Here is a 23,037-nt window from a genome sequence, read left to right on the forward strand (position 1 = left end):
CTCATCCGCCTCAACAAAAACGATCCTAAATTTCTGTTTAGTACAGTAGCATCGCTAACCCAAGAAGGGACTCCTCCCAGTAGCTCCACCCACTCGGCAGAGGACTTTATGAATTTCTTTAATAAGAAAATTGAACTCATTAGAAAGGAGATTAAAGACAACGCATCCCAGCTACAACTGGGTTCTATTAACACAAATACGACTGTATATACGACGGATACCGCCCTCAAAAATAGTCCCTCTATTTTTGATGAAATAACATTAGAGGAATTATTACAGCGTGTAAGTGGGATAAAACAAACAACATGTTTACTTGACCCACTTCCTGGGAAACTTATCAAGGAACTAATACATTTTATTAGTTCCTTGATAAGGAACTAATAAAATGGTCAGTATTATTAGGTCCATCAGTGTTAAATATTATAGACTTATCACTTTCCTCCGGCACTGTTCCCCTAGCATTCAAAAAAGCGGTTATTCATCCTCTGCTCAAAAGACCTAACCTCGATCCTGACCTCATGGTAAACTACCGACCGGTCTCCCACCTTACGTTTATTTCGAAAATTCTCGAAAAAATTGTTGCACAGCAGCTAAATGAACACTTAGTGACTAACAATCTCTGTGAACCTTTTCAATCCGGTTTCAGGGCAAATCATTCTACGGAGACAGCCCTCGCAAAAATGACTAATGATCTACTGCTAACGATGGATTCTGATGCGTCATCTATGTTGCGGCTTCTTGATCTTAGCGCTGCTTTCGATACCGTCGATCATAATATTTTATTAGAGCGTATCAAAACACGTGTTGGTATGTCAGACATAGCATTGTCGTGGTTTAACTCTTATCTTACTGACAGGATGCAGTGCGTCTCCCATAACAATGTGACCTCGGACTATGTCAAGGTAACTTGCGGAGTCCCCCAGGGTTCGGTTCTTGGCCCTGCACTCTTTAGTATTTACATGCTGCCGCTAGGTGACATCATACGCAAATACGGTGTTAGCTTTCACTGTTATGCTGATGACACCCAACTCTACATGCCCCTAAAGCTGACCAACACGCCGGATTGTAGTCAGCTGGAGGCGTGTCTTAATGAAATTAAACAATGGATGTCCGCTAACTTTTTGTAACTCAACGCTAAGAAAACGGAAATGCTGATTATCGGTCCTGCTAGACACCGACATCTATTTAATAATACCACCTTAACATTTGACAACCAAACAATTACACAAGGCGACTCGGTAAAGAATCTGGGTATTATCTTCGACCCAACTCTTTCGTTTGAGTCACACATTAAGAGTGTTACTAAAACGGCCTTCTTTCATCTCCGTAATATCGCTAAAATTCGTTCCATCTTGTCCACAAGCGACGCTGAGATCATTATCCATGCGTTCGTTACATCTCGTCTCGATTACTGTAACGTATTATTTTCGGTTCTCCCTATGTCTAGCATAAAAACATTACAGTTGGTACAAAATGCGGCGGCTAGACTTTTGACAAAAACAAGAAAGTTTGATCATATTACGCCTATACTGGCTCACCTGCACTGGCTTCCTGTGCACTTAAGATGTGACTTTAAGGTTTTACTACTTACGTATAAAATACTACACGGTCAAGCTCCTGCCTATCTTGCCGATTGTATTGTACCATATGTCCCGGCAAGAAATCTGCATTCAAAGAACTCCGGTTTATTAGTGATTCCCAGAGCCAAAAAAAAGTCTGCGTGCTATAGAGCGTTTTCTATTCGGGCTCCAGTACTCTGGAATGCCCTCCCGGTCGGTAACAGTTAGAGATGCTACCTCAGTAGAAGCATTTAAGTCCCATCTTAAAACTCATTTGTATACTCTGGCCTTTAAATAGACCCTCTTTTTAGACCAGTTGATCTGCCGTTTCTTTTCTTCTCTCCTCTGCTCCCCTCTTCTTTGGGAGGGGGAGTTGCATAGGTCCGGTGGCCATGGATGAAGTGCTTGCTGTCCAGAGTCGGGACCCCGGGTGGACCGCTCGCCTGTGCATCGGTTGGGGACATCTCTGCGCTGCTGACACATCTCCGCTCGGGACGGTTTCCTGCTGGCCCCACTATGGACTGGACTCTCGCTGATATGTTGGATCCAGTCTGTGGACTGGACTTTCACAATGTTATGTCAGACCCACTCGGTCTCCCCTAGAGGGGGGGGGGGGGGGGGTTACCCACAAATGCGGTCCTCTCCAAGGTTTCTCATAGTCATTTACACCGACGTCCCACTGGGGTGAGTTTTTCCTTGCCCGTATGTGGGCTCTGTACCGAGGATGTCGTTGTGGCTTGTGCAGCCCTTTGAGACACTTGTGATTTAGGGCTATATAAATAAACATTGATTGATTGATTGATTGAAGTTCTAGCCCACAGCTAATGCTAATTAGCAATTATTAGCATACTAAAAAAACAAATATTTACAGGTTAAAATGATGCCATAAGACAGGTGGGAAAATGATCACATGGTAGCAAGCACAATCAATACACTATTAGTTAGTAATATGGGTGAAAGTTAACCGAATGAATACATAAATATTGCTTCTGCACCGCTTTTTTTAATGATTGATTGAAACTTTTATAAGTAGATTGCAAAGTAAAATAATAGATTATATGAAACACTACAGTTGACACAGTACAGTACATATTCCGTACAATTGACCACTAAAAGGTAACACCCGAATACGTTTTTCAACTTGTTTAAGCTAGCAAAAAACCGGGAAATAGACAATGTCTTGAGGAAAAAACAAATTAAACAAGAATACAAGCATTGGAATATCAACCTTACTCACTTGAATTTGGCTACGCACTGGTTTAAAATGGTGACGCGGTGCTTCGAGGACGTCTGTTGCTGAACAGTGTCGTCGAGAGGATCCAAGATAGCGCCGTGAACGGTCTTATTTGCGGGAGCAGCATCTAAAAAAAGAATATAATCTTGCAAAAATGGCTCGTATATGATTTAAAAGACACTTAGTGTCAGGCTTGTCCCTGACAGTTTGGTCAAGTTTTAGTTTTTTCTCTGTTTGTTTTATTTCCTGTCAGCACTCTTATTTTGGTTCTGTTTCCTGTTTGTCTCTCTGAGTGCTGTCCCCTCAGCTGTGGCTGATTGGCACCTGGCCACACCTGGTGTCAATCAGCCAGCTGCTATTTAGACCTGCTCTGACCTCCAGTCAGGGCTGGATTATTGTAGTGTCTACAAGTCAATGTCGCTAATGATTGTCGAGGTCAGTTTCATTTATACTTGTCGTTGTAGCTCTGTCTACTTCTGTTCACTCTGCTCATGTCATAGTTCATCCTGCTCGTTTCTTGCCACGTGAGTTGTTGTTTATTTGTGTCACAGTAAGTGTTTTTGTTTCTTGTCCATAGTTTAGCCTTTGTGCTAGTTTCTGTTCATAGCTAAGTTTGTTCTCAGCCTTGTGCGCGTCTTTTGTTTGTACCCTTTTGTTTGTTTTTGGTTATAGTGTTACATTAAATCATGTTTTCCTGTTCAATGCCTGCCACCATCTGTGCATCTTGGGGTTCGTCACCTACACACTTTGACACTTAGTACTTTCCCTATAATATTTAGTTCATTTTGTGTTTAATTTGGCTGGACTTTAACGACTGCTCATTTGAACTATGTCGACGTCTTCTGGCACAAAAAGGAAAGGTGTGGTGAAGAAAACGCTACAACTTCAAACCTGCTATTTGACAACTGCCATGACTTGGCAATGGGGACGGCATGAAAGTGCATCTCATGAATGAAGAAGTTTTTCCTTCCCTGCCAGTAACACCGGAGAAGCCTCCCACCAAGAAAGGTAAAGATTAAATGGGCAATAGTGACATTGTTGCTACGCTATCCGCGTTAATTAACGCCCGCTCAGACGAGCTGAAGAAGTTGATCCAGGCCAATGCCAATCAAATTGCCAGTGGAAATGCTAAAGTGGAACAAGTTTGCAAACAAGTAAGCGAGATTATGGGGAGAGTTTCTGGGCTGGAACTGGCTGTGGAGGGGGACAAGAAGCTAATCAATGTACTTCAAGAACGCATCACAGAGATGGAGAGATATTCAAGACGATGGAACCTGAAACTGCATGGTGTGGCAGAGCGTGTGGAGGACAGAGATGTACGTGAAGAGGTGATCCGAGTTTGCCAGGCTCTGCTGCCGTCTGATGCCGAACGGCTCCCGAATGTTATCGTCACCGTGCACCGCGTTGGAGTGAAGACGCCGAAAGGTAACAGGTGTGTTTTACTGCAGTTTTCCTCCCGGGTACACAGAGCTGCAATCTGGGCCGTTGCAAAGAATTCTTCTTACCTGCGAGGCAACGGGCTGCGCTTCGCCGAGGATCTTTGTAAAGTCGACAGAAGCGAGAATGAAGTTATGGCCCCTGGTGGATGAAGCTCGCAAGGCAGGGAATATTGCCTACTTTTTAGGCGGTCGGGCATTTATTGAGAAAAAAGAAATCCTTCTTCCAGTCTGAAGATACACCTTTCAGACATTAACTTACTCTTGACTTTACTTTGTTAAAAGAGGATGGATAGATGAGGAGTTACAACTTACGCACGAGACAGTTTTTTGCCCTTTTCTGAATATTAATATGATGGTGTTCCCGCAGCATCTAGTTGCTTTGTTTCTAACTCAAAGCATTTTCTAATTCTAATTAATTCTTATTTAACTTTGTCTTTATCTAGTTTCTCTCAACGCCAGGGGGTTAAGGCAGAACTTGAAGCGCAAAGCTTTATTTTTATTTCTTAAACAATGTAAAACAGATTTATGTTTTTTACAGGAGACAAACAGTGTGAATGATGATGTAAAAATGTTGAGATCTCAATGGGGTAATGAGATATATTGCTCTCAGGCATCACAGCGTTCTGGTGGAGTTGGCACATTCAAAAACAATATTATAGGGGTCTTATTGCATCATAGTGACTATGATAAAAATGGCCATTATATTTGTCAGGTTTTTGAGATTCAGAAACTAACTTTATAGTTGCTAACATTTATGGATATAACTTGGTGCCTGACAATACTATTTTATTTAATGAGGTGGAAAATAGAATTCTACGCTGGCTTGCCAAATTTCCAAATGCTTATATACTTGTAGGAGGTGACTTCAATACTGTCATTGACAATTCACTTGATAGATGGCCACCAGGCTCTCAAAATAGTGTCAGCTCAAATCTAAAGTTACTAATGCAAAGGCTTGATTTAATTGATGCCTGGAGATATAACAATCCTGATAAGACATCCTTTACCTGGTCTAATAAGTCAGGTTCAAGAAAATCTAGAATCGACATGTGGTTAATTTCTAAATCACTGCAAAACAATGTTACTGTTCAAATTCTCTCCACTCCTTTGACTGATCATAGGGCTTTACAGATTCGCATCTCTCTACATCCCTCTCACAATCGTTCAAAAAGCTCATACTGGAAACTCAATAGTTCGGTTTTATGTCATGAAGCAGTTAAAATGAAGATTAAAGATCTAATACAATTTTTTTTTAATAAAGCCAAAACCCAAAACAATTATTGTAGTAATTGGGAACTCCTTAAATATGAGGTAGGTAAATTTATTAGAAAATATTGCAGTAATCTAGCTAAGAATAAGCGTTTTGAGGAAGAAAATGTGATTTCCATCATTACTGCATTAACCTCTAAATGTCCAGATAATATGTCAGCAGAAGAAAAAGAAAGTCTCTTAGAAAGCCAAAACAAATTAGACAAAATGTATCAATCGAAAGCAGAAGGAGCCTTTGTAAGATCTAGAAAACAATGGCTGGAGGAAGGTGAACAAAATTCTGCGTAATTCTTTCGTTTAGAAAAATCGCAGGCTCAAAACAACACCATTGATCAACTGAAAATAAACAATTTGGTTTGCAATGATGCAAAACAGATTGCAAATTATTGTTCTCAATTTTACAAAAAATTATACAATAGTCAATACTGTGAAAGTGATGCTGTTTCGTTTATGGATGCCTTAACTGAAACTAAATCAATCAGCACAGCTGACCTAGTATTCTGTGACCGTCCAATCGGTCTCAAGGAAGTAGTGGAATCAATTAATAGTTTAAAAAATAACAAATCTCCTGCAGTGGATGCAACGTATTACATCTGAATTCTATAAAATATTTTCAGAAGAGCTAGCTCCCTTTTTACTAGAAGTGTTTTGTGAATGTATTGATACATGTGCCCTTCCTCCAACTTTAACACAAGGCCTCATTACCCTTATACCCAAACCAAACAAAGATTTACTAATCATTGATCTTTGGTGTCCAATTAGCCTTCTAAACAATGACTATAAGATTGTAGCGATTATTTTTGCTAAACGTTTAAAATTGGTTCTGGATGACATAATTGATGAGGCACAGTCAGGATTTATGAGAGGGAGGCACATATCGAATAATATCAGGCTTGTACTTGACATACTGGATTACCCAGAGGTCATTAATGATGAAGGCTTCCTTCTTTTCATGGACTTCTACAAAGCTTTTGACTCGATCGAACATGAATTTATCTTCAAGACACTTGACAAATTTGGCTTCTTCAATTTTTTCTGCAAAACAATCAAGACTTTGTACTGCAATGGTAATAGCTCGATAAAGCTAAAATCTGGTACATCTCCAAGATTCGAACGTGGGATCCGGCAAGGTTGTCCTATTTCTCCATATTTATTTTTGTTAGCCACCCACTTGTTATCGGTTCATATAAATACTAGTCGTTTAAAGGGGATCTCTATTTTAGACAGAGAAATAACTATCAGCCAACTGGCTGACGACAACACTCTTTTTGAAGGACTCTTCTCAAATTCCTCTTGCCTTGGAGGTGATTCTTTGGCTTCTGGGGCCGTACTTATCAAGCTTCTTAGAGTGCCATTTTACACTTAAGTCCTGAGAATTTGCGAAATTTAGTCCTACTCTCAAACTTAAGAATAAAAGCTTTTTATCAACGTTCTTAAGTCTAAGAATCACTCCTACTCTCCACGATATTTAAGAGACCTTCAGAGGTGTCTTAAGTGGTTAGGAGTTGCCAGCAGGGGATGGCACTGAGGCGAGAGAGACGTGCGCGAACGTTCAGGGAACGGAACAATGTTTTGTTTTTTTGATGACGAGCAGCTGATCAAACGGTATCGTTTGGACAGAGCGGATATTATTTTTGTCACAGATTTAATACTTTTCGATTCCTTGTTGATTTCTGCATGTGTCTGCAGTGGGCTAGTATATATAGAGCCACCCACACCAGTTTCAAATTAGTTGCCTAATTAATGAATTGGAATGAAAATGTTATGACAGTAGCGTATGTGTGTGGCCGTGAGGTGAGTGACGTCAGTGAGTGTGTGGGCGATAGAAGAGAGGGAGCGGTAGCGTGAGTGCCGGCGGGGACTAGTTTGTTTTGTATTATTTTGTAGTTTATTGTCAAAATATACACTCCCATTGTCCACTTAAATATTTCCAAGATATTTCTTTATTCTTAGACAACGGATTCCCTTCCGTGATTGGTCATTTCTATGGACACAGAAATGACGTCACCTAAAATTCCGTTTACGGCACATAGTAATGACGTAATTCAGCTCTGAGTGTGACACTTACGATTCAGTCCTACACTTCGCTGAAAGTGTGAGTAAGACGCTTGATAACTAACTTTCAAGTGCAGCTTTCAGCGAAGAATTTATTTACTCTTAAGTCAACTCTTAGCAGACTTCTTAGGAGTAATTCTAAGAAGCTTGATAAGTACGGCCCCTGGTCTCCGTCTGAATGTGAATAGGTGTGAACTAATGGCTGTGAAGAGATGTGAAATGATGTCTATGTCAAATTCCAGTAAAGGATAGTATTAATTACCTAGGAATACTTATCACTAAAAATCAGAGTTCAAGATCGGTCTTGAATTTTAATCCAATTGTAGAAAAAACTAAGAAAAAATTTAACCAATGGCTACAGAGAGATTTATCCTTAAAAGGCAGAACTGTTATGTAGAACTGGGGAAGGAGACGGCACGACAACAGGATATCAAGCTCAATAGGTTTATTGCGTGCTTGATGAGTGAATGGAGTGTGTATGCTACTATAAGTGTTTGCATGAGAAAACTATGTGAGTGAATTTAACCATATCAATACCGTAAGGGGTGTTGAGGTGCGTGTGGAATGAGAAGTATCCAAGTCCAAAGGGAATGATCCAAAAGGGTGTCCAAGGTCCAAGCGAGGTCGTGGCAGGAGGGCGAAATCCAGAAGTCCAAAGCAGGGTCAAGGATCGGGGAGAGCAAGCAGAGTCCAGGAGGGAAATGGCGGCGGAGGGATACAGCGAGGCTGGGACACGAGTACTGTGGGAAGGAACGAAAAACAACACTGGGATCAGGAAATGAGGCACAAGGAAAAAGGCAAAAGAGCGAGAGCTGGAGGGAAGTCAGATACGTGAGGCTTACTGCGAGCAGAGCGACGTTCCGACGACGAGGAGTCAGCGTCGGGACTCTTTATACTGTCGTCCCTCATCAAGGCCAGGTGCGCTGTTAGCAGAGTGTCCCCAGCTGCGGCGGAGTGTGGGCGCGGTCTGCGTGATGAGCGCAGGGGTGTGTGCGCGGGGGTGTGTGCGCGGGGGTGTGTGCGCGGGAGGGTGTGCGCGGGGGTGTGTGCGCGGCACGGGGGTGTGTCTGGTGCTCCAGTAGCAGAGGGAAGCAAGGAGCGCGCGTGTGCCGTAACAAGAACCTTGCTTTCCAAAGCAGAAGGTATCTCCAGGCTTACGTATGCGGCTATTTCTTTGGATGTTAACCAAAAAATATGTAAAACTATTTATAAAATTCTTGTTGACTTTATTTGGAAAAACAAAATTCATTATATTCAGAAATCTGTTATAATGAACAATTACAATCAGGTTGGTGTAAACTTTCTGGATTTCACTACACTAAACAACACCTTCAAGATTAATTGGATAAGACACTATTTGAAAGACCCTACCTCAATTTGGAACTTCATTTCTCATCATGTATTTTGTAACCTTGGAGGCCTAAAATGTTTGCTATTGTGTAACTACAACATTGATAGGATTCCTGTTGCTCTTTCAAACTTCCACAAACAAGCCATTCTGGCATGGTCTCTTATATACAGTGTTGGGTTAGTTACTGAAAAACAGTAACTAGTTACAGTTACTAGTTACTTTATTTCAAAAGTAACTCACTTACTAACTCAGTTACTTACACCAAAAAGTAATGCGTTACTGTGAAAAGTAACTATTTAGTTACTTCTTCTACTTTTTTTTTTTTAAGCTCCCATTAATGCCCTTTTAGCCTTCATTTCAATACTGTTATTGCACTGGAGAATAATACAATGCGTTGATCAACTTGACATGCATTTGCATCACTGAACTCTGCTAAGCAATGTGGTCTACATACAACACACAAAGACAAATATATGTTTCAAAGGGCCAATTTATTTCAGGCCAGAACAAATTGACAAAACTATTTTAAATAGCTGCAACATAACATACATAAGTAACAAACAGCATAATAACACTAACACTAACCACGTTAAACCCAGATTCCGAACTAACAAAGGTCTTAACTTCTTCTTTTTCTATGCCACATCAATATGGAATGCACTTCCAACAAGTGTAAAATAAAGGGCATCTCTATCCTCCTTCAAAACCGCACTAAAAGAACACCTCCTGGCAACTACAACCCTAAACTAACACCACCCCCCCTTCCACATAATACCTCTTTGGATTGTAAATAATCAAATGTAGACACTTTTTCTTATACTTTCTGATCTCTCTCTCTGTGTCCACTACTTGCTGTACATATCCTACCAAGTCAGTCCTACACTGTTCCAATGTCCATTTCTCTGATGATGCAGTTGTTGATGCTGATTGTTGATGACTGAAGTGTTGATACCAACCCCCCCCCCCCCCCCCCCCCCTCCATATCCCACACCCCGGATTGTAAATAATGTAAATAATTAAATGTATATACTCTGATGATTATCTTGTGTGATGACTGTATTATGATGTTAGTATATATTTGATAGTATATATCTGTATCATGAATCAATTTAAGTGGACCCCGACTTAAACAAGCTGAAAAACTTATTGGGGTGTTACCATTTAGTGGTCAATTGTACGGAATATGTACTGTGCAATCTACCAATAAAAGTTTCAATCAATCAATCAATCAATCAACAGTATAGCTCTAAACCTGGCTTCACCTAAGGAAGGCACACGTGACATACACAAAGCCTAACCAGGCAGATTTGAATTGTTGTTTTGGGCAGTAGACGGGATCTTTGATCCAAGACACAACTTACTTTTAACTAAAATGTTATTTTCTTTGTGCTCGACATAAGAAAAGAAGTGAGAATATCTCATACTTGCCAACCCTCCCGAATTTCAGTGCCTCTCCCCGGGACAACCATTCTCCCCAATTTCTCCCGATTTCCAGCCGGACTTAAGGCACGCCCCCTCCAGGTCCGTGCGGACCTCAGTGAGGACAGCCTGTCGTCACGTCCGCTTGGCCAACCAAAAAGAACCACAGAACACTATACCATATACCAGACCTGGGCAAATTAAGGCCCGGGGGCCACATGCGGCCCGTTGAGCTTTTCAATCTGGTCCGCCGGACATTCCCAAATAATTTTTTTAGATCTTTAAGATGGAAAGTGTCGCTGCTATTATGATGTGCAGTCATGTTTTCTAATGACCGTAAGTCTTCAACTATACAAACTTGTATTTCAATGGTTGGAATCTGCGCTTATGGATGATATACCAGTTACTTTGGTAATCTAATTAGTCACTATGGTCATCTACGTCACAGCAGCTCGGACGAGGGACCAAGCAGTGTGGGCGGGAGGCGTTTCCACAGACGCGGAAGGAGATTTTCACAACAAAGTTCTAAAGCTTAGTGATATATAGAATAGAATAGGAATAAAATACAATAGAATAGAAAGTACTCTATTGATCCCTGGGGGGAATTCAGAAAATATCAGCTACATCAGATTGTAGGTGGGTTTATTTTGTACCCTTTGCGTTCATATTTCACTGTTTGTTGCATTTTTGTTGCGTTTCACTTGATTGTAAAATATGTCGATCGAAAAGGGGGTGTGACATTCATATTTTGTCAATATTCAGTGTTTTATCGTTCATAGAAAAATGTAAAATTCCATTAGGTTTTTTAAAGCTGTCTGTCATAACGTTTTTAGCATTCAATCAGACATTATTGTGAGGTTGTTGTGTATCAGAGAAGGGAAGGAGGCGACAACCAGGGCAGGACTGAGGTTTACAAGGTTTATCTGAAACTTTTGATGAATACGTGGCGTGTGTATGCTACTCAAAGTGAGTGAGTGTTGACTATGTGTAAAATTAATAATGTAAATGTTACCAAGGGTTGTTGTCTGTAAATGTTGGTTGTATCTTTCGTCGTTATCCAAGGGGAAAGGCGAAGAGGCAGTTCGTGGACAGGCAAGTGGTCGTGGGCAAGAGCAGGGCAGCGTGGTCTAGGTCCGAGCAGGGAGGTCGTGGATCGAGGAGGGCAGTTAGAAATCCGGATGGGTGTCGAGTGACAAGGCACGATCACGGAGGTCAGGAGAGTCACTGTGGAAATACAAAAGGGCATGAACCAGGGGGAAAACACGGAGAGAGAGCAAAACAAGGACGAGGAAATCACTGGGAAAGGAATGCCAGACGTGATGCTTACTGGAAGGTTAGCGACGTTCTGGCAAAGGTTCCTTGGGTCCGCTGGTCTTTATGCCGCTCCCCCTCGTCAGGTCCAGGTGCTCTGATGACTGATTTCTTGCAGGCTTGTTGCTGTGTGGGCGTGTTGTGCTCAGCGCGAGCAGAGGTGTGTCTGAGTGTGCTGCCAGCAGAGGGGTTAACAGAAGTGCCTGCAGCTCCAGCTGCAGAGGAAACGTGGGTTCGACTCCGCGTCATGACAGAGGTTTTGTATTAGTGTTCCTAAAAATAGATATACCGGCCCCCAGACACATTTTTTTCTCTAAATGTGGCCCCCGAGCCAAAATAATTGCCCAGGCCTGCCGTATACCGTATAGTCGTATAGTGTTCTGTGGTTACTTTTTGGTTGGCCAACGGTTTACGTTGTATTGCGCACCCCCCTTCCCTCCCCTTCCCACACCCAGACACACACAGGGAGCAGAGGAAGAATCAGAAGCACGTCACTCCAGCGCTGTAATAAAACACACTCAGATCTTCTGTTTCTAGCCGATACTACATAAAAAATAACGTATAATAACGCAGTAACGCATCATGTAGTAACGGTAACTGAGTTACTGAATTTAAAAAATAACGCGTTAGATTACTAGTTACCGCCGAAACTAACGCCGTTACAGTAACGCGTTATTTTGTAACGCGTTAGTCCCAACACTGCTTATATACAAGCACAATTTCTCACCTACGAAATATTTCATTTGGAACAAGACATATGTTACAAAAGGAAATCTCTTTTCCTCAACAGTTGGTTTAGAATGATATTATTTTAGTGAGTCAGCTTTTCAATAAGGAAGGTCAACTTTTTAATTACCAAGAATTTCTGAATCATTTGTGACCATCCCTGTGACTCCCAAACAATTTGCTATTGTATTTGATTCCATTCCAACAGGTGTTGTTATGTTGTACAGGGCTTACTCATCTCCTCTTTCTGCTGTGAAAATTGTGAATGATCCACTTGACACTCCTGTGGGGAAACTTTGCTTTGATCAGAAAAATCCGCAGCTTATTCCAAAATGATTGTGTGTCTGTCTCCTATGTAATTGCGCTCTGGAATAATGTTGTGAATGACATCTGCTGGGTCAAAGCATGGTCCCTTCCTAACAGGTATTTACTTACCAACAAAGTCAAAGAGATATCTTTTAAAATCATTCATGGTTATTACCCTGTAAAGACTGTGATGGTTAGATACAAGAAGGACATTGATGTTACCTGCACCTTATGTAACATGCATCCAGAGACTGTTTACCACCTGTTTTGTACTTGGGAAAGCACTCGATCACTATGGCAGGGCATCTGTCGCTTCATCCCGGACAATATTCATGACAAATTTGTGCTTTGTTTTAAAGATGTGATATTTGGTTTTACACCGTATGAAAAAATTTTTGGAAAGGAATTTTACCTTTGCAACCTCATTATACTATTGGTTAAGTTTTATATTCATAAATGTGAGTTTCTCAATACTCTACCTGTTTTTTGTGCCTTTAAAAAAGTTTTAGAACTCTACATTAAAACACTCTCTACCTCTAACAACCGAAAAGCTGTGAAAACGATGATGCTGTGTTCCAAATTTAAGTTATTTACTGAGATTGATTGAGCCTATGGCTTTGCACTTTGTATATATATATATATATATATATATATATATATATATATATATATATATATATATATATATATATATATATATATATATATATATATATATATATATACAAACCCTGTTTCCATATGAGTTGGGAAATTGTGTTAGATGTAAATATAAACGGAATACAATGATTTGCAAATCATTTTCAACCCATATTCAGTTGAATATGCTACAAAGACAACATATTTGATGTTCAAACTGATAAACTTTTTTTTCACACAGGTGAACAGGCAAATTGGGAACAGGTGGGTGCCATGATTGGGTATAAAAATAGATTCCATGAAATGCTCAGTCATTGACAAACAAGGATGGGGCGAGGGTCACCACTTTGTCAACAAATGCGTGATCAAATTGTTGAACAGTTTAAGAAAAAACTTTCTCAACCAGCTATTGCAAGGAATTTAGGGATTTCACCATCTACGGTCCGTAATATCATCAAAGGGTTCAGAGAATCTGGAGAAATCACTGCACGTAAGCAGCTAAGCCCGTGACCTTCGATCCCTCAGGCTGTACTGCATCAACAAGCGACATAAGTGTGTAAAGGATATCACCACATGGGCTCAGGAACACTTCAGAAACCCACTGTCAGTAACTACAGTTGGTCGCTACATCTGAAAGTGCAAGTTAAAACTCTCCTATGCAAGGCGAAAACCGTTTATCTACAACACCCAGAAACGCCGTCGGCTTCGCTGGGCCTGAGCTCATCTAAGATACTGATACAAAGTGGAAAAGTGTTCTGTGGTCTGACGAGTCCACATTTCAAATTGTTTTTGGAAACTGTGGACGTCGTGTCCTCCGGACCAAAGAGGAAAAGAACCAACCGGATTGTTATAGGCGCAAAGTTGAAAAGCCAGCATCTGTGATGGTATGGGGGCGTATTAGTGCCCAAGACATGGGTAACTTACACATCTGTGAAGGCGCCATTAATGCTGAAAGGTACATACAGGTTTTGGAGCAACCTATGTTGCCATCCAAGCAACGTTACCATGGACGCCCCTGCTTATTTCAGCAAGACAATGCCAAGCCACGTGTTACATCAGCGTGGCTTCATAGTAAAAGAGTGCGGGTACTAGACTGGCCTGCATGTAGTCCAGACCTGTCTCCCATTGAAAATGTGTGGCGCATTATGAAGCCTAAAATACCACAACGGAGACCCCGGACTGTTGAACAACTTAAGCTGTACATCAAGCAAGAATGGGAAAGAATTCCACCTGAGAAGTTTAAAAAATGTGTCTCCTCAGTTCCCAAACGTTTACTGAGTGTTGTTAAAAGGAAAGGCCATGTAACACAGTGGTGAATAAGGCTGAAACGACACGTCGACGTTGTCGACGTCATCGGTTACGTAAATACGTCGACGTCATTTTTGTGCGTCGACGCGTCGCATAGTTACGTCACAGTACCGTCATGGCGGAGCGCTAAGCAGACAAGGCGAGCGGTGCGAGTGAGGGGAAAAAAGCATGCCAAAAGTCCTCAAAAGTTTGGGAGTATTTTAATAAACGGCCTAATAATGTTGTTTTATGCACACTTTGTCGAGCGGAAATGGCCTACCATAGCAGCACAACCGCTATGAACGAACACTTGAAGAGAAAACACCCAACAGCGTTCTTGCCATCACCATCAACGAGTCAATCGTCCGCGTGAGTATACGTTGTCATCATTACACAAAAACATGAATGTGTCATTTGTATCTGCGTTATAAAATAATAAACTAAAGCACGTTTCGCTCTGAGAGGCGCGTTTGGCGTGCCTGTTCAGTGTTTACAAAGACGCGCTCCTCTTTAACGCTAACGTTAATTAGTTGTGCAAATACATTTTACAACATTAACAGTTACATATACTATGTACAAACGAACAATTAACTTTCACTTTAATCATACTATCATTGTTGTGTTATTAAACCAATTTAACAAGATAATCTGTGTAGTTTAATTAACCTTTTGTTAATGAAAATTAAAATTAAATGTTGTCTCTTATGTTGCAGCAAACGACAAAGCAGTGTCCAGGATTTTTTCCCAAAGAGGCATGGGACTAAATGCACACCCCAAGTGGCCGCTGACCTGACTGATGGTATCCTGGAAATGATGGTCAGAGACATGAGGCTATTAAATATGGTAGAAGGGGAAGGGTTTCAAAAAATGATCAAACGGTTTCACTCTGGCTACACATTACCATCAAGAACTCACTTCACTAAGCTTATGAAGCAAAAATACACAAAGAAAATGAATGAAGTCAAAGCAATCCTGAAAAATGTGAAAGGAAAACTGACACTCACAACTGATGCATGGACAAGTATGGCCACTGAAGCTTACCTTGGTGTCACCATTCACTTTGTTAATGATGAGTGGGAGCTTACCTCAATTAACTTGACAACAATGCCCCTCAAGGAAAGGCACACTGCAGAAAACATTGCCTCTTGGATTGAGGATGTCTAGAAACATAGACTACTATTTAAGTCTCACTTGACTGACTACACTAGAGCAAGCCCGGTCACAGGCAATTACAATGTCTGTTAGTCCGGGTGAGGAGTCAGTTAAGCTAGAACTAGCCAGCGCCAGGCTGGATAATCCATGTACGCATAGCAATTCTCTTAGAATAATACACAATTCACATAATGTTTTTTCTGTTGTGTCTGTGTCAGAGGTGGACATGCATTCTACTGAGGTGGCAAATTATGATATGTCCAGTCTATTGCAGCACCAAGCAAACAATCGGAAAATTCCCGTCATATCAATTCCTAGATATGGTCGAAACTATTTAAAGTGCACTACGCATAATAAACGCAACATTGTTAATATTGCCACTACGGATAATCTTAACAAAAACTCGTCAAAACAGCCCAATACCTATAATATGGGCTTTTTAAACATAAGATCATTGTCTCCCAAGGCGTTATTGGTTAATGAGGTCATTAGAGACAACAATCTTAACGTCATTGGTCTTAGCGAAACCTGGCTCAAACCGGACGAATTTTTTGCGCTCAATGAGGCATCTCCTCCTAACTATACGAATGCGCATGTTGCCCGCCCTCTTAAAAGGGGAGGGGGTGTCGCACTAATATACAATGAAAATTTCAACCTTACCCCTAACCTAAATAATAAATATAAATCGTTTGAGGTGCTTACTATGAGGTCTGTCACACCGCTACCTCTCGACCTGGCTGTTATCTACCGCCCCCCTGGGCCCTATTCGGACTTTATCAGTGAATTCTCAGAGTTCGTTGCTGATCTAGTGACGCACGCCGACAATATAATCATAATGGGGGACTTTAATATCCATATGAATACCCCATCGGACCCTCAGTGCGTGGCGCTCCAAACCATAATTGATAGCTGTGGTCTTACACAAATAATACATGAACCCACGCATCGCAACGGTAATACAATAGATCTAGTGCTTGTCAGGGGTGTCACCACCTCCAAAGTTATGATACTTCCATATACTAAAGTAATGTCCGATCATTACCTTATAAAATTTGAAGTTTTGACTCTTTGTCAACAAGCTAATAATAATAATAACTGCTATAGCGGCCGCAACATTAATGCTGCCACAACGATGACTCTTGCTGACCTACTGCCTTCGGTAATAGCACCATTCCCAAATTATGTCGGCTCTATTGATAAACTCACTAACAACTTTGACGATGCCTTGCGCGAAATTATTGATAGTATAGCACCGCTAAAGCAAAAAAGGGCCCCTAAAAGGCGCACCCCATGGTTTACAGAAGAAATTAGAGCTCATAAATTATCATGTAGAAAACTGGAACGCAAATGGCGCGCGACTAAACTTGAGGTTTTCCATCAAGCATGGTGTGATAGTTTAATAACTTATAAACGCATGCTTACCTTAGCTAAAGCTAAATACTACTCAAATCTCATCCGCCTCAACAAAAACGATCCTAAATTTCTGTTTAGTACAGTAGCATCGCTAACCCAACAAGGGACTCCTCCCAGTAGCTCCACCCACTCGGCAGATGATTTTATGAATTTCTTTAATAAGAAAATTGAACTCATTAGAAAGGAGATTAAAGACAACGCATCCCAGCTACAACTGGGCTCTATTAACACAAATACGACTGTATATACGACGGACACTGCCCTCCAAAATAGTCTCTCTATTTTTGATGAAATAACATTAGAGGAATTATTACAGCGTGTAAGTGGGATAAAACAAACAACATGTTTACTTGACCCACTTCCTGGGAAACTTATCAAGGAACTGTTTGTATTATTAGGTCCATCAGTGTTAAATATTATAAACTTATCACTTTCCTCCGGCACTGTTCCCCTAGCATTCAAAAAAGCGGTTATTCATCCTCTGCTCAAAAGACCTAACCTCGATCCTGACCTCATGGTAAACTACCGACCGGTCTCCCACCTTCCGTTTATTTCCAAAATTCTCGAAAAAACTGTTGCACAGCAGCTAAATGAACACTTAGTGACTAACAATCTCTGTGAACCTTTTCAATCCGGTTTCAGGGCAAATCACTCTACGGAGACAGCCCTCGCAAAAATGACTAATGATCTATTGCTAACGATGGATTCTGATGCGTCATCTATGTTGCTGCTTCTTGATCTTAGCGCCGCTTTCGATACCGTCGATCATAATATTTTATTAGAGCGTATCAAAACACGTATTGGTATGTCAGACTTAGCCTTGTCTTGGTTTAACTCTTATCTTACTGACAGGATGCAGTGCGTCTCCCATAACAATGTGACCTCGGACTATGTCAAGGTAACGTGCGGAGTTCCCCAGGGTTCGGTTCTTGGCCCTGCACTCTTTAGTATTTACATGCTGCCGCTGGGTGACATCATACGCAAGTACGGTGTTAGCTTTCACTGTTATGCTGATGACACTCAACTCTACATGCCCCTAAAGCTGACCAACACGCCGGACTGTAGTCAGCTGGAGGCGTGTCTTAATGAAATTAAACAATGGATGTCCGCTAACTTTTTGCAACTCAACGCTAAGAAAACGGAAATGCTGATTATCGGTCCTGCTAGACACCAACATCTATTTAATAATACCACCTTAACATTTGACAACCAAACAATTAAACAAGGAGACTCGGTAAAGAATCTGGGTATTATCTTCGACCCAACTCTCTCGTTTGAGTCACACATTAAGAGTGTTACTAAAACGGCCTTCTTTCATCTCCGTAATATCGCTAAAATTCGTTCCATCTTGTCCACTAGCGACGCTGAGATCATTATTCATGCGTTCGTTACGTCTCGTCTCGATTACTGTAACGTACTATTTTCGGGCCTCCCTATGTCTAGCATTAAAAGATTACAGTTGGTACAAAATGCGGCTGCAAGGCTTTTGACAAAAACAAGAAAGTTTGATCATATTACGCCTATACTGGCTCACTTGCACTGGCTTCCTGTGCACTTAAGATGCGACTTTAAGGTTTTACTACTTACGTATAAAATATTACACGGTTTAGCTCCAGCCTATCTCGCCGATTGTATTGTACCATATGTCCCGACAAGAAATCTGCGTTCAAAGAACTCCGGCTTATTAGTGATTCCCAGAGCCAAAAAAAAGTCTGCGGGCTATAGAGCGTTTTCTATTCGGGCTCCAGTACTCTGGAATGCCCTCCCGGTAACAGTTAGAGATGCTACCTCAGTAGAAGCATTTAAGTCCCATCTTAAAACTCATTTGTATAATCTAGCCTTTAAATAGACCCCCCCTTTTTTAGACCAGTTGATCTGCCGTTTCTTTTCTTCTCTCCTCTTCTCCCCTGTCCCTTGCGAGGGGGAGTTGCATAGGTCCAGTGGCCATGGATGAAGTGCTGGCTGTCCAGAGCCGGGACCCCGGGTGGACCACTAGCCTGTGCATCGGTTGGGGACATCTCTGCGCTGCTGACCCGTCTCCGCTCGGGATGGTTTCCTGTTGGCCCCGCTGTGGACTGGACTCCCGCTGATGTGTTGGATCCACTGTGGACTGGACTTTCACAATGTTATGTCAGACCCACTCGACATCCGTTGCTTTCGGTCTCCCCTAGAGGGGGGGGGTTACCCACATATGCGGTCCTCTCCAAGGTTTCTCATAGTCATTCACCGACGTCCCACTGGGGTGAGTTTTTCCTTGCCCGTATGTGGGCTCTGTACCGAGGATGTCGTTGTGGCTTGTACAGCCCTTTGAGACACTTGTGATTTAGGGCTATATAAATAAACATTGATTGATTGATTGAATAAGTTTGAAATAAACATAAAACAAGTACAAGTCATTGTACCTGACAATGCTGCAAATGTTGTTGCAGCTTTAAGAGTTCTTGAGGAAAGACATGGTGTTTCATCCCTCAAATGTGCTGGCCATACTCGACAGGTTGTAGTTAACCATGCTCTAAAGGACAACCACATCAGCGGAGCTTTAGGAGCAGCAAGAAGTTTGGTCGAGCACTTCAGAAAAAGTGAGCTGGCCAGTAAAAAACTAAAGGTTAAGCAAAAACAAATGGGTTCTCCAGACCACAGCCTCATACAAGATGTGTCTGTGAGATGGAACAGTTCCTTTTACATGATTAGTCGCCTGCTTGAGCAGAGGTGGCCAATAACAGCAACTCTGTCAGATCCGGAGGTCACTCAAAGAGGGAAGCATTTTCTGGATCTTAAGGCTGACCAGTGGAGCTTGCTTGAAGAACTTGAACAAGTTCTGAAACCTTTTGAATGTGCAACTGTGTACCTGAGTGGAGAATCTTATGTAACAGTTTCCGCTGTCCCTCTGCTGGTGAAAGGGCTTCGGAAGGCTACACAATCTGCTTTTGAAAATGCATCAATCAAGTGTTTCCAGATAACATCCAGGTGGGAAGCCGAGACCACATTCAAAGATGATGGACCAAATGTGTGCATATTAGCAGCTGCACTTGACCCACGATTCAGGAAGCTGAAATTCCTGACTGCAGATGAGTTCAATACAAGCTGCATGCAATAGTTCTGGAGGAGAAAAGAAGGGAAAAGGAGACAAACGCTCAACAGGGCACAGCAATTCAAGTGGAAAAACCAGATGCTGTCAGGCGGCCTGTATCTTTACTAGACACACTTCTTGGCTCAGATTCAGATGAACTCAGCAACAATGAGGAAGACAACAATGACAGTAATGATGCTGAAATGGTCAGAAACGAGTTAGTGTCTTATTTAGGAGAATCCCCCATTTCCAAGGATGAAAACCCATTTAAATGGTGGAAAGAACATCAGGCAAGGTTTCCAAATCTGGCAATGCTGGCTCGGTCTTACCTCTCAGTTCCAGCCACATCGACCCCTTCTGAGCGCCTATTTTCAGCTGCTGGGAACATTGTAAAAAGAAAAGAACCAGCCTCACCCCAGAGCATGTGGACATGCTAACGTTTCTCCATTACAACTGTTAGTCACTCACTGGAATGTATTACATTGTTACAGAATATTTTGTCATGTTGTTGTCAATGTTGACTGAGTGGCCATACTTTTTTTTTGTAAATAAAAGCCATGCCTTTTGAAAAAAACTGACCTACATTTATTTTTTCATCTTCATTTTAAATAACAAAAATAATCGGTAAAAGGAAAAATAATCTATAGATTAATCGGAAAAAAAAAAATCTATAGATTAATAAATTAATCGAAAAAAATAATCTCTAGATTAATCGATAGAAAAATAATCGTTAGCTGCAGCTTCAGTGGTGAACATGCCCTTTCCCAACTACTTTGGCACGTGTTGCAGCCATGAAATTCTAAGTTAATTATTATTTGCAAAAAAAAAAAAAAGTTTGAGTTTGAACATCAAATATCTTGTCTTTGTAGTGCATTCAATTGAATATGGGTTGAAAAGGATTTGAAAATCATTGTATTCCATTTATATTTACATCTAACACAATTTCCCAACTCATATGGAAACGGGGTTTGTATGTATATATATATATATATATATATATATATATATATATATATATATATATATATATATATATATATATATATATATATATATATATATACGCCTTCATTTCTAAGAACAAGAATAGACTGTCGAGTTTCAGATGAAAGTTCTCTTTTTCTGGCCATTTTGAGTGTTTAATTGACCCCACAAATGTGATGCTCCAGAAACTCAATCTGCTCAAAGGAAGGTCAGTTTTGTAGCTTCTGTAACGAGCTAAATGATTGCACAAGGGTTTTCTAACCATCAATTAGCCTTCTGAGCCAATGAGCAAACACATTGTACCATTAGAACACTGGAGTGATAGTTGCTGGAAATGGGCCTCTATACACCTATGTAGATATTGCACCAAAAACCAGACATTTGCAGCTAGAATAATCATTTACCACATTAGCAATGTATAGAGTGTATTTCTTTAAAGTTAAGACTAGTTTAAAGTTATCTTCATTGAAAAGTACAGTGCTTTTCCTTCAAAAATAAGGACATTTCAATGTGACCCCAAACTTTTGAACGGTAGTGTATATATATACTGTATATATATATATATATATATATATATATATATATATATATATATATATATATATATATATATATATATATATATATATATATATATATATATATATATATATATATATATATATATATAATGCATTCTATTTTAGTTACTTTGAATTTACAACCCCCTGGGGCTGTTTTGTACTGTTTTATACTGTTTTGTACTTACTTTGATTATTATTTTCAACTGTTTGTAAATGTTGAAATTTATAAATAAAGGTTTATAAATAAATAAATAAATAAATAATAATAACAAGAACAGTGTCGTCACCTCCTCAGTAAGGAAAGTTGCTATTGGCCGTTGTAAAAGACGCGAGAAGTCGCTAGATGACGTTATAGCCTCGTAGTAGCGATAAAAAAAGGGAGTTAAAAATAAAGAAAAAAAGCTACATTTAATTACAACTGCAAACGAACATTCGTCTGTTTAATTGTATTTGTTTTCATTTTGAATCTGTTTTGTTCTGCGTTGTTTAAAGTTAAAGTTAAAGTACCAATGATTGTCACACACACTAGGTGTGGTGAAATTTGTCCTCTGCATTTGACCCATCCCCTTGTTCACCCCCTGGGAGGTGAGGGGAGCAGTGGGCAGCAGCGGTGCCGTGCCCGGGAATCATTTTTTTGGTGATTTAACCCCCAATTCCAACCCTTGATGCTGAGTGCCAAGCAGGGAGGTAATGGGTCCCATTTTTTTATAGTCTTTGGTATGACTCGGCAGGGGTTTGAACTCACAACCTACCGATCTCAGGGTGGACACTCTAACCCAGGGGTCACCAACCTTTTTGAAAGCAAAAGCTACTTCTTGGGTACTGATTCATGCGAAGGGCTACCAGTTTGATACACACTTAAATAAATTGCCAGAAATAGCCAATTTGCTCAATTTACCTTTTAACTCTATGATATTATTAATAATTAAAGATATTTACACTTAATTGAACAGTTTAAAAGAGGGGAAAACACGAAAAAAAATGACAATTAAATTTTGAAACATAGTTTATCTTCAATTTCGACTCTTTAAAATTCAAAATTAAACCGAAAAAAAGAAGAGAAAAACTAGCTAATTCGAATCTTTTTGAAAAAATAAAAAAAAGAATTTATGGAACATCATTAGTAATTTTTTTTTATTAAGATTAATTTTAGAATTTTGATGACATGTTTTAAATAGGTTAAAAGCCAATCTACACTTTGTTAGAATATATAACAAATTGGACCAAGCTATATTTCTAACAAAGACAAATCATTATTTC

This window comes from Entelurus aequoreus, linkage group LG21, assembly GCF_033978785.1.
Source record: "Entelurus aequoreus isolate RoL-2023_Sb linkage group LG21, RoL_Eaeq_v1.1, whole genome shotgun sequence".
Lineage (NCBI taxonomy): Eukaryota > Metazoa > Chordata > Actinopteri > Syngnathiformes > Syngnathidae > Entelurus > Entelurus aequoreus.